General features: G+C 43.2%; 2 long non-coding RNA genes across 4 annotated transcripts; both read left to right on the top strand.

Annotated features, from left to right (window-relative positions):
• The first annotated feature begins 2,587 nt into the window (after positions 1 to 2,587).
• On the top strand, positions 2,588 to 5,673 carry LOC130369990 (uncharacterized). 2 transcript variants are annotated; one of them, XR_008892938.1, is made up of 3 exons: positions 2,588 to 2,734; positions 3,087 to 3,194; positions 4,673 to 5,673. It is a non-coding gene; the product is annotated as an uncharacterized LOC130369990 (long non-coding RNA). The 2 variants fall into 2 exon arrangements; XR_008892937.1 differs by having other exon boundaries at positions 2,588 to 2,775.
• A 3,428-nt stretch (positions 5,674 to 9,101) lies between these two features.
• On the top strand, positions 9,102 to 11,951 carry LOC130369987 (uncharacterized). 2 transcript variants are annotated; one of them, XR_008892933.1, is made up of 3 exons: positions 9,102 to 9,190; positions 9,544 to 9,651; positions 10,952 to 11,951. It is a non-coding gene; the product is annotated as an uncharacterized LOC130369987 (long non-coding RNA). The 2 variants fall into 2 exon arrangements; XR_008892932.1 differs by having other exon boundaries at positions 9,109 to 9,231.
• Positions 11,952 to 13,605: the final 1,654 nt, after the last annotated feature.

The raw sequence follows: 13,605 nt of genomic DNA, 5'->3' as shown, positions 1-13,605 counted from the left end.
TTCTACTAAAACTCAGAAAAAGCTAAAGTTTGTAAGAAACCAAACCGTTTGTAAATCCTTCAAGATTTCAGCTAGATAAGAGTATTAGCGTTTGTGCAGATCACTGATTTACGTCCGCTACAACAGATTCCACCAGAGAGCTACCTATGGGGACGATATATCCGGGGCACCGGTGGAGCCAGATATCCGGGGCTTGAATTCCTCATCCGTCGGCGTGTCATTGTTTAGCAACTTTAAACGCAAGTATTGAGTTGCAGCATATATTTTTATTTGCAGGCAAGTCTAACGTTGTTATAATCGTTTTATATATACATATTATGTGTTTCAATACAGTTTTCTATTCAAAGATCTCAACTGAAGTTCACCTCGTATGTATTTGCGTTCCTGGCCACACAAAATATATACTGCGTGCAGTTCTCGTTTTGTCCATCAGAGGGCAGGCGTTGACTGACTGTGAAACAAAGCGTCTGTGGGAATGTCTTTTAAGTTGTAACATTATTCCATTAACGAAGTCAAAATCTTAACTTGCTGTTTGGTTCATTTAATTACATAAATTGAATTTTATGAAACACCAATCTCGAAACGTATGGTATGACAACGAGCTACATATGGGGACGATATATCCGGGGGCACCGGTGGAGCCAGATATCCGGGGCTTGAATTCCTCATCCGTCGGCGTGTCATTGTTTACAGTCCGACAAGCAACTTTAAACGCAAGTATTGAGTTGGAGCTTATATTTTTTGTTTGCAGACTATTTTAACGTTGTTATAATCGTTTATAATCGTTGCTATAATCGTTTTATATATACATATTATGTGTTTCAACACAGTTTTCTATTCAAAGATCTCAACTGAAATTCACCTCGTATGTATTTGCGTTCCTGGCCACACAAAATATATACTGCGTGCAGTTCTCGTTTTGTCCACCGGGAGGCAGGCGTTGACCGACTGTAAATATATGTGTTTTCATATGAAATGAACATTAAACAGAACAGATAGGTGCAATAAATACACACATGCAGAAGGTATTCATGTTATTTATGTTAAATCAATATATGTTCTACTAAAACTCAGAAAAAGCTAAAGTTTGTAAGAAACCAAACCGTTTGTAAATCCTTCAAGATTTCAGCTAGATAAGAGTATTAGCGTTTGTGCAGATCACTGATTTACGTCCGCTACAACAGATTCCACCAGAGAGCTACCTATGGGGACGATATATCCGGGGCTTGAATTCCTCATCCGTCGGCGTGTCATTGTTTACAGTCCGACAAGCAACTTTAAACGCAAGTATTGAGTTGGAGCTTATATTTTTTGTTTGCAGACAAGTCTAACGTTTCTATAATCGTTTTATATATACATATTATGTGTTTCAACACAGTTTTCTATTCAAAGATCTCAACTGAAGTTCACCTCGTATGTATTTGCGTTCCTGGCCACACAAAATATATACTGCGTGCAGTTCTCGTTTTGTCTACCGGGAGGCAGGCGTTGACAGACTGTAAATATATGTGTTTTCATATGAAATGAACATTAAACAAAACAGATAGGTGCAATAAATACACACATGCAGAAGGTATTCATGTTATTTATTTTAAATCAATATATGTTCTACTAAAACTCAGAAAAAGCTAAAGTTTGTAAGAAACCAAACCGTTTGTAAATCCTTCAAGATTTCAGCGAGATAAGAGTATTAGCGTTTGTGCAGATCACTGATTTACGTGCGCTACAACAGATTCCACCAGAGAGCTACCTATGGGGACGATATATCCGGGGCACCGGTGGAGCCAGATATCCGGGGCTTGAATTCCTCATCCGTCGGCGTGTCATTGTTTACAGTCCGACGAGCAACTTTAACGCAAGTATTGAGTTGCAGCATATATTTTTATTTGCAGGCAAGTCTAACGTTGTTATAATCGTTTTATATATACATATTATGTGTTTCAACACAGTTTTCTATTCAAAGATCTCGACTGAAGTTCACCTCGTATGTATTTGCGTTCCTGGCCACACAAAATATATACTGCGTGCAGTTCTCGTTTTGTCCACCGGGAGGCAGGCGTTGACCGACTGTAAATATATGTGTTTTCATATGAAATGAACATTAAACAGAACAGATAGGTGCAATAAATACACACATGCAGAAGGTATTCATGTTATTTATTTTAAATCAATATATGTTCTACTCCTGAATCCTCCTGAAGCGGCTCCACCATAAGGAGCTGGTACAGATCCTTCCTGAAGCGGCTCCACCATAAGGAGCTGGTACAGATCCTCCCTGAAGCGGCTCCACCATAAGGAGCTGGTACAGATCCTTCCTGAAGCGGCTCCACCATAAGGAGCTGTTACAGATCCTTCCTGAAGCGGCTCCACCATAAGGAGCTGGTACAGATCCTTCCTGAAGCGGCTCCACCATAAGGAGCTGGTACAGATCCTTCCTGAAGCGGCTCCACCATAAGGAGCTGGTACAGATCCTCCTGAAGCGGCTCCACCATAAGGAGCTGGTACAGATCCTCCCTGAAGCGGCTCCACCATAAGGAGCTGGTACAGATCCTCCTGAAGCGGCTCCACCATAAGGAGCTGGTACAGATCCTTCCTGAAGCGGCTCCACCATAAGGAGCTGGTACAGATCCTTCCTGAAGCGGCTCCACCATAAGGAGCTGGTACAGATCCTCCCTGAAGCGGCTCCACCATAAGGAGCTGGTACTTGCAGATCAACCGGAGGCTCAGCGGGGGGGTTGGTGGGACCCTCTCTTTGGTATTTTGTGGAGGTTGACAGTGAGGACAGTTATTTAATTACTTCTACATTCATTTATATATTCATTCATTTATTTCTTAATACTTCATGTGCACTAATACCTGGAGAAGGACCTTGAGGACAGTTAGTCGTTAGGCTGCTCCTCCCTCCTCCCTCCGCTGCTCCTCCCTCCCCCCTCCCTCCCTCCTCCTCCTCCCCCTCCCTCCTCCTCCTCCCTGCTCCCCCCTCCTCCTCCTCCTCCTCCTCCCTGCTCCCCCCTCCTCCCTCCTCCCTCCCTCCTTCTCCACCCCCCTCCCTCCCTCTCTGATCTTGCCCCCCCGTTGTGTCCCAGACGTCACCCTCAGTGCGCTGAACGACTCGGACGTGACCAGTGACCTGGTGGACCTGGTGGGGCCCGGATAGGGCCCCGGCCCCAAGAAACTCAACAACTTTGATCAAGGTCTGTAAGCTGGTAGTAGCTAGTGTTACAGTACACATGGAGGGTAGTGGTGTGTAAGCTAGTAGTAGCTAGTGTTACAGTACACATGGAGGGTAGTGGTGTGTAAGCTGGTAGTAGCTAGTGTTACAGTACACATGGAGGGTAGTGGTGTGTAAGCTAGTAGTAGCTAGTGTTACAGTACACATGCAGGGTAGTGGTGTGTAAGCTAGTAGTAGCTAGTGTTACAGTACACATGGAGGGTATTGGTGTGTAAGCTAGTAGTAGCTAGTGTTACAGTACACATGCAGGGTAGTGGTGTGTAAGCTAGTAGTAGCTAGTGTTACAGTACACATGGAGGGTAGTGGTGTGTAAGCTAGTAGCGGGCTGTTACATGGAGGGTAGTGGTGTGTAAGCTAGTAGCGTGCTGGTACATGGAGGGTAGTGGTGTGTAAGCTAGTAGCGTGCTGTTACATGGAGGGTAGTGGTGTGTAAGCTAGTAGCGTGCTGTTACATGGAGGGTAGTGGTGTGTAAGCTAGTAGCGTGCTGGTACATGGAGGGTAGTGGTGTGTAAGCTAGTAGCGTGCTGTTACATGGAGGGTAGTGGTGTGTAAGCTAGTAGCGCGCTGTTACATGGAGGGTAGTGGTGTGTAAGCTAGTAGCGCGCTGTTACATGGAGGGTAGTGGTGTGTAAGCTAGTAGCGCGCTGTTACATGGAGGGTAGTGGTGTGTAAGCTAGTAGCGCGCTGTTACATGGAGGGTAGTGGTGTGTAAGCTAGTAGTAGCTAGTGTTACAGTACACATGGAGGGTAATGGTGTGTAAGCTAGTACCGCGCTGTTACATGGAGGGTAGTGGTGTGTAAGCTAGTAGCGCGCTGTTACATGGAGGGTAGTGGTGTGTTTCATATGCATTGTACACCACCCGCGCCTGTTGCTCTTGTGACGTCATTTCCTGTCTTGTAGCACTGCAAGCGTTCCCGTTTGTCTTTGTGGGCGTCGCTACACGACGACTTAAGCAGCAATGTAATATAGTGTGTAAGAGCATTTAAAATTGACAGTAAAACTACCAACGTGGTACAAATACAAAGAAAAGACATCTCATTACGGGCGCAGCCATCTTTGTTTGTCGAGTCGTACGGTTTGACACGGTGGACTCTCGGAGTGGGACGGACACAAAGGGGGAGTGCCTCGGTGAAAGGTCACCAGGCAGCTGGGAGATGTCCCACTTTGCAACTCGTGCGGGGGGAGTACGAACGCACCAATAGTTAGCTGGTAGCATGCTCTTACATCTGTTACATCTGCTCTTACATACTGAGCATGTATTAAAGTTGAATAAAATGCAAAAATTGCATTTTATTCAACTTTAATACATGCTCAGTAACTAGATATAGATATAGATAGATAGATCTTTTGTTCTATATAGTGTGTATAGATACAGTATAATGTATAGATACTGTATACTCTATACATCCCTAACCCTCATGGCTCCTCCCCATCCCAGATAATCTGAACTTGGACTCCAGCCTCATCATGAGCTCCACTCACCTCCCGTTGCTGTCCCGCTGACCCCCAGGGGCCAAGGAGGAGAGAGACGTTTTTTCTCCTTGACCCCCAGGGGCCAAGGAGGGGCCGACCGGGCCCTGTGGGCCCTCTCCTATAGACCGGGCCCTCTCCTATAGACTGGGGGAGGTGGCCCTGTCCTATACACCAGCCCTGTGTCTCTGTGGACCTGCAGACTGCCTCCTTGTCTCTCCTCTTCGTATGGCAGCTCTGTGACTGTGGAACCATGTGAAGTGCTGCACTTGTTCCTACTGAGAACTTTGTTGCTTTCAGTTTCAATATAGAACTTGTCTAACGTCAAGATCAAGGGAGGCCTGAATTAATCACAATAGATTTCAATATGTTTATTAAGTCAATTATAGATTTTTCCTTTGAAATTGCAATGAAACTAATGCATAATTGAAAAATAAAAATGAAATATTTGGCCTAAGAAATGTCAGGAATTGTGCAAAAGGAAAAACGTCTCTCTCTTTCTCGCTCTCAGTCTCGCTCGCCAGGTTGTTGTTCTCCGGGGCTCCAGCTGGATACTATTGGGTCTGTGCGTAAACTAGGCAGCGATCAGAGTTTCCTTTCTGCCGGCGTTCGGGAATGTTTTTAATTTATAGCTTTATTATATGAATAAAATCAATACTTTAAAAACAGCGGCGTTGCTGTTGTATTTTCGTCTTTAATGTGTAGTTATATGTTTTTAGAGTTTAACCGAAGTTCACCTCGTATGTAATCTGGCCAAAAAATATATACTGCCAGCAGTTCTCGTTTTGTCCATCAGAGGGCAGGCGTTGACTGACTGTGAAACAAAGCGTATGGGAATGTCTTAAGTTGTAACATTATTCCATTAACGAAGTCAAAATCTTAACTTGCTGTTTGGTTCATTTGATTGCATAAATAGTATTTCATGGAACACCAATCTCGAAACGTATGCTATGACAACGACCTACCTATGGGGACGATAAATCTGGGGCTAGAATTCCTCATCCGTCGGCGTGTAATTGTTTACAGTCCGACGAGCAACTTCAAACGCAAGTATTGAGTTGCAGCATATATTTTTATTTGCAGGCAAGTCTAACGTTGTTATAATCGTTTTATATATACATATGTGTTTCAACACAGTTTTCTATTCAAAGATCTCAACTGAAGTTCACCTCGTATGTATTTGCGTTCCTGGCCACACAAAATATATACTGCGTGCAGTTCTCGTTTTGTCCATCAGAGGGCAGGCGTTGACTGACTGTGAAACAAAGCGTCTGTGGGAATGTCTTTAAAGTTGTAACATTATTCCATTAATGAAGTCAAAATCTTAACTTGCTGTTTGGTTCATTTAATTACATAAATTGAATTTTATGAAACACCAATCTCGAAACGTATGGTATGACAACGAGCTACATATGGGGACGATATATCCGGGGGCACCGGTGGAGCCAGATATCCGGGGCTTGAATTCCTCATCCGTCGGCGTGTCATTGTTTACAGTCCGACAAGCAACTTTAAACGCAAGTATTGAGTTGGAGCTTATATTTTTTGTTTGCAGACTATTTTAACGTTGCTATAATCGTTTATAATCGTTGCTATAATCGTTTTATATATACATATTATGTGTTTCAACACAGTTTTATATTCAAAGATCTCAACTGAAGTTCACCTCGTATGTATTTGCGTTCCTGGCCACACAAAATATATACTGCGTGCAGTTCTCGTTTTGTCCACCGGGAGGCAGGCGTTGACCGACTGTAAATATATGTGTTTTCATATGAAATGAACATTAAACAGAACAGATAGGTGCAATAAATACACACATGCAGAAGGTATTCATGTTATTTATGTTAAATCAATATATGTTCTACTAAAACTCAGAAAAAGCTAAAGTTTGTAAGAAACCAAACCGTTTGTAAATCCTTCAAGATTTCAGCTAGATAAGAGTATTAGCGTTTGTGCAGATCACTGATTTACGTCCGCTACAACAGATTCCACCAGAGAGCTGCCTATGGGGACGATATATCCGGGGCTTGAATTCCTCATCCGTCGGCGTGTCATTGTTTACAGTCCGACAAGCAACTTTAAACGCAAGTATTGAGTTGGAGCTTATATTTTTTGTTTGCAGACAAGTCTAACGTTGCTATAATCGTTTTATATATACATATTATGTGTTTCAACACAGTTTTCTATTCAAAGATCTCAACTGAAGTTCACCTCGTATGTATTTGCGTTCCTGGCCACACAAAATATATACTGCGTGCAGTTCTCGTTTTGTCTACCGGGAGGCAGGCGTTGACAGACTGTAAATATATGTGTTTTCATATGAAATGAACATTAAACAAAACAGATAGGTGCAATAAATACACACATGCAGAAGGTATTCATGTTATTTATTTTAAATCAATATATGTTCTACTAAAACTCAGAAAAAGCTAAAGTTTGTAAGAAACCAAACCGTTTGTAAATCCTTCAAGATTTCAGCGAGATAAGAGTATTAGCGTTTGTGCAGATCACTGATTTACGTGCGCTACAACAGATTCCACCAGAGAGCTACCTATGGGGACGATATATCCGGGGCACCGGTGGAGCCAGATATCCGGGGCTTGAATTCCTCATCCGTCGGCGTGTCATTGTTTACAGTCCGACTAGCAACTTTAAACGCAAGTATTGAGTTGCAGCATATATTTTTATTTGCAGGCAAGTCTAACGTTGTTATAATCGTTTTATATATACATATTATGTGTTTCAACACAGTTTTCTATTCAAAGATCTCAACTGAAGTTCACCTCGTATGTATTTGCGTTCCTGGCCACACAAAATATATACTGCGTGCAGTTCTCGTTTTGTCTACCGGGAGGCAGGCGTTGACAGACTGTAAATATATGTGTCTTCATATGAAATGAACATTAAACAAAACAGATAGGTGCAATAAATACACACATGCAGAAGGTATTCATGTTATTTATTTTAAATCAATATATGTTCTACTAAAACTCAGAAAAAGCTAAAGTTTGTATGAAACCAAACCGTTTGTAAATCCTTCAAGATTTCAGCGAGATAAGAGTATTAGCGTTTGTGCAGATCACTGATTTACGTCCGCTACAACAGATTCCACCAGAGAGCTACCTATGGGGACGATATATCCGGGGCACCGGTGGAGCCAGATATCCGGGGCTTGAATTCCTCATCCGTCGGCGTGTCATTGTTTACAGTCCGACGAGCAACTTTAAACGCAAGTATTGAGTTGCAGCATATATTTTTATTTGCAGGCAAGTCTAACGTTGTTATAATCGTTTTATATATACATATTATGTGTTTCAACACAGTTTTCTATTCAAAGATCTCAACTGAAGTTCACCTCGTATGTATTTGCGTTCCTGGCCACACAAAATACTGCGTGCAGTTCTCGTTTTGTCCATCAAAGGGCAGGCGTTGACTGACTGTGAAACAAAGCGTCTGTGGGAATGTCTTTTAAGTTGTAACATTATTCCATTAACGAAGTCAAAATCTTAACTTGCTGTTTGGTTCATTTAATTACATAAATATAATTTTATGAAACACCAATCTCGAAACGTATGGTATGACAACGAGCTACATATGGGGACGATATATCCGGGGGCACCGGTGGAGCCAGATATCCGGGGCTTGAATTCCTCATCCGTCGGCGTGTCATTGTTTACAGTCCGACAAGCAACTTTAAACGCAAGTATTGAGTTGGAGCTTATATTTTTTGTTTGCAGACAATTTTAACGTTGCTATAATCGTTTATAATCGTTGCTATAATCGTTTTATATATACATATTATGTGTTTCAACACAGTTTTCTATTCAAAGATCTCAACTGAAATTCACCTCGTATGTATTTGCGTTCCTGGCCACACAAAATATATACTGCGTGCAGTTCTCGTTTTGTCCACCGGGAGGCAGGCGTTGACCGACTGTAAATATATGTGTTTTCATATGAAATGAACATTAAACAGAACAGATAGGTGCAATAAATACACACATGCAGAAGGTATTCATGTTATTTATTTTAAATCAATATATGTTCTACTCCTGAATCCTCCTGAAGCGGCTCCACCATAAGGAGCTGGTACAGATCCTTCCTGAAGCGGCTCCACCATAAGGAGCTGGTACAGATCCTCCCTGAAGCGGCTCCACCATAAGGAGCTGGTACAGATCCTTCCTGAAGCGGCTCCACCATAAGGAGCTGGTACAGATCCTCCCTGAAGCGGCTCCACCATAAGGAGCTGGTACAGATCCTTCCTGAAGCGGCTCCACCATAAGGAGCTGGTACAGATCCTTCCTGAAGCGGCTCCACCATAAGGAGCTGGTACAGATCCTTCCTGAAGCGGCTCCACCATAAGGAGCTGGTACAGATCCTTCCTGAAGCGGCTCCACCATAAGGAGCTGGTACAGATCCTTCCTGAAGCGGCTCCACCATAAGGAGCTGGTACTTGCAGATCAACCGGAGGCTCAGCGGGGGGGTTGGTGGGACCCTCTCTTTGGTATTTTGTGGAGGTTGACAGTGAGGACAGTTATTTAATTATTTCTACATTCATTTATATATTCATTCATTTATTTCTTAATACTTCATGTGCACTAATACCTGGAGAAGGACCTTGAGGACAGTTAGTCGTTAGGCTGCTCCTCCCTCCTCCCTCCGCTGCTCCTCCCTCCCCCCTCCCTCCCTCCTCCTCCTCCCCCTCCCTCCTCCTCCTCCCTGCTCCCCCCTCCTCCTCCTCCTCCTCCTCCCTGCTCCCCCCTCCTCCCTCCTCCCTCCCTCCTTCTCCACCCCCCTCCCTCCCTCTCTGATCTTGCCCCCCCCGTTGTGTCCCAGACGTCACCCTCAGTGCGCTGAACGACTCGGACGTGACCAGTGACCTGGTGGACCTGGAGGGGCCCGGACAGGGCCCCGGCCCCAAGAAACTCAACAACTTTGATCAAGGTCTGTAAGCTGGTAGTAGCTAGTGTTACAGTACACATGGAGGGTAGTGGTGTGTAAGCTAGTAGTAGCTAGTGTTACAGTACACATGGAGGGTAGTGGTGTGTAAGCTGGTAGTAGCTAGTGTTACAGTACACATGGAGGGTAGTGGTGTGTAAGCTAGTAGTAGCTAGTGTTACAGTACACATGCAGGGTAGTGGTGTGTAAGCTAGTAGTAGCTAGTGTTACAGTACACATGGAGGGTAGTGGTGTGTAAGCTAGTAGCGTGCTGTTACATGGAGGGTAGTGGTGTGTAAGCTAGTAGCGCGCTGTTACATGGAGGGTAGTGGTGTGTAAGCTAGTAGCGCGCTGTTACATGGAGGGTAGTGGTGTGTAAGCTAGTAGCGTGCTGTTACATGGAGGGTAGTGGTGTGTAAGCTAGTAGCGTGCTGTTACATGGAGGGTAGTGGTGTGTAAGCTAGTAGCGTGCTGTTACATGGAGGGTAGTGGTGTGTAAGCTAGTAGCGTGCTGTTACATGGAGGGTAGTGGTGTGTAAGCTAGTAGCGTGCTGTTACATGGAGGGTAGTGGTGTGTAAGCTAGTAGTAGCTAGTGTTACAGTACAAATGGAGGGTAGTGGTGTGTAAGCTAGTAGCGCGCTGTTACATGGAGGGTAGTGGTGTGTAAGCTAGTAGCGCGCTGTTACATGGAGGGTAGTGGTGTGTTTCAGATGCATCGTACACCACCCGCGCCTGTTGCTCTTGTGACGTAATTTCCTGTCTTGTAGCACTGCAAGCGTTCCCGTTTGTCTTTGTGGGCGTCGCTACACGACGACTTAAGCAGCAATGTAATATAGTGTGTAAGAGCATTTAAAATTGACAGTAAAACTACCAACGTGGTACAAATACAAAGAAAATACATCTCATTACGGGCGCAGCCATCTTTGTTTGTCGAGTCGTACGGTTTGACACGGTGGACTCTCGGAGTGGGACGGACACAAAGGGGGAGTGCCTCGGTGAAAGGTCACCAGGCAGCTGGGAGATGTCCCACTTTGCAACTCGTGCGGGGGGAGTACGAACGCACCAATAGTTAGCTGGTAGCATGCTCTTACATCTGTTACATCTGCTCTTACATACTGAGCATGTATTAAAGTTGAATAAAATGCAAAAATTGCATTTTATTCAACTTTAATACATGCTCAGTAACTAGATATAGATATAGATAGATAGATATTTTGTTCTATATAGTGTGTATAGATACAGTATAATGTATAGATACTGTATACTCTATACATCCCTAACCCTCATGGCTCCTCCCCATCCCAGATAATCTGAACTTGGACTCCAGCCTCATCATGAGCTCCACTCACCTCCCGTTGCTGTCCCGCTGACCCCCAGGGGCCAAGGAGGGGCCGACCGGGCCCTGTGGGCCCTCTCCTATAGACCGGGCCCTCTCCTATAGACTGGGGGAGGTGGCCCTGTCCTATACACCAGCCCTGTGTCTCTGTGGACCTGCAGACTGCCTCCTTGTCTCTCCTCTTCGTATGGCAGCTCTGTGACTGTGGAACCATGTGAAGTGCTGCACTTGTTCCTACTGAGAACTTTGTTGCTTTCAGTTTCAATAGAGAACTTGTCTAACGTCAAGATCAAGGGAGGCCTGAATTAATCACAATAGATTTCAATATGTTTATTAAGTCAATTATAGATTTTTCCTTTGAAATTGCAATGAAACTAATGCATAATTGAAAAATAAAAATGAAATATTTGGCCTAAGAAATGTCAGGAATTGTGCAAAAGGAAAAACGTCTCTCTCTCTCTCGCTCTCGCTCTCAGTCTCGCTCGCCAGGGTGTTGTTCTCCGGGGCTGCAGCTGGATACTATTGGGTCTGTGCGTAAACTAGGCAGCGATCAGAGTTTCCTTTCTGCCGGCGTTCGGGAATGTTTTTAATTTATAGCTTTATTATATGAATAAAATCAATACTTTAAAAACAGCGGCGTTGCTGTTGTATTTTCGTCTTTAATGTGTAGTTATATGTTTTTAGAGTTTAACCGAAGTTCACCTCGTATGTAATCTGGCCAAAAAATATATACTGCCAGCAGTTCTCGTTTTGTCCATCAGAGGGCAGGCGTTGACTGACTGTGAAACAAAGCGTATGGGAATGTCTTAAGTTGTAACATTATTCCATTAACGAAGTCAAAATCTTAACTTGCTGTTTGGTTCATTTGATTGCATAAATAGTATTTCATGGAACACCAATCTCGAAACGTATGCTATGACAACGACCTACCTATGGGGACGATATATCCGGGGCTAGAATTCCTCATCCGTCGGCGTGTAATTGTTTACAGTCCGACGAGCAACTTTAAACGCAAGTATTGAGTTGCAGCATATATTTTTATTTGCAGGCAAGTCTAACGTTGTTATAATCGTTTTATATATACATATGTGTTTCAACACAGTTTTCTAGTCAAAGATCTCAACTGAAGTTCACCTCGTATGTATTTGCGTTCCTGGCCACACAAAATATATACTGCGTGCAGTTCTCGTTTTGTCCATCAGAGGGCAGGCGTTGACTGACTGTGAAACAAAGCGTCTGTGGGAATGTCTTTTAAGTTGTAACATTATTCCATTAACGAAGTCAAAATCTTAACTTGCTGTTTGGTTCATTTAATTACATAAATTGAATTTTATGAAACACCAATCTCGAAACGTATGGTATGACAACGAGCTACATATGGGGACGATATATCCGGGGGCACCGGTGGAGCCAGATATCCGGGGCTTGAATTCCTCATCCGTCGGCGTGTCATTGTTTACAGTCCGACAAGCAACTTTAAACGCAAGTATTGAGTTGGAGCTTATATTTTTTGTTTGCAGACAATTTTAACGTTGCTATAATCGTTTATAATCGTTGCTATAATCGTTTTATATATATACATATTATGTGTTTCAACACAGTTTTCTATTCAAAGATCTCAACTGAAGTTCACCTCGTATGTATTTGCGTTCCTGGCAACACAAAATATATACTGCGTGCAGTTCTCGTTTTGTCCACCGGGAGGCAGGCGTTGACCGACTGTAAATATATGTGTTTTCATATGAAATGAACATTAAACAGAACAGATAGGTGCAATAAATACGCACATGCAGAAGGTATTCATGTTATTTATGTTAAATCAATATATGTTCTACTAAAACTCAGAAAAAGCTAAAGTTTGTAAGAAACCAAACCGTTTGTGAATCCTTCAAGATTTCAGCTAGATAAGAGTATTAGCGTTTGTGCAGATCACTGATTTACGTCCTCTACAACAGATTCCACCAGAGAGCTACCTATGGGGACGATATATCCGGGGCACCGGTGGAGCCAGATATCCGGGGCTTGAATTCCTCATCCGTCGGCGTGTCATTGTTTAGCAACTTTAAACGCAAGTATTGAGTTGCAGCATATATTTTTATTTGCAGGCAAGTCTAACGTTGTTATAATCGTTTTATATATACATATGTGTTTCAACACAGTTTTCTATTCAAAGATCTCAACTGAAGTTCACCTCGTATGTATTTGCGTTCCTGGCCACACAAAATATATACTGCGTGCAGTTCTCGTTTTGTCCATCAGAGGGCAGGCGTTGACTGACTGTGAAACAAAGCGTCTGTGGGAATGTCTTTTAAGTTGTAACATTATTCCATTAACGAAGTCAAAATCTTAACTTGCTGTTTGGTTCATTTAATGACATAAATTGAATTTTATGAAACACCAATCTCGAAACGTATGGTATGACAACGAGCTACATATGGGGACGATATATCCGGGGGCACCGGTGGAGCCAGATATCCGGGGCTTGAATTCCTCATCCGTCGGCGTGTCATTGTTTACAGTCCGACAAGCAACTTTAAACGCAAGTATTGAGTTGGAGCTTATATTTTTTGTTTGCAGACAATTTTAACGTTGCTATAATCGTTTATAATCGTTGCTATAATCG

The sequence above is a fragment of the Gadus chalcogrammus genome, chromosome 17, assembly GCF_026213295.1.
Source record: "Gadus chalcogrammus isolate NIFS_2021 chromosome 17, NIFS_Gcha_1.0, whole genome shotgun sequence".
In the NCBI taxonomy this organism is placed as follows: domain Eukaryota; kingdom Metazoa; phylum Chordata; class Actinopteri; order Gadiformes; family Gadidae; genus Gadus; species Gadus chalcogrammus.
Note: the sequence above shows the minus strand (reverse complement) of the source record. Positions and strands in the feature narration are given on the sequence as shown.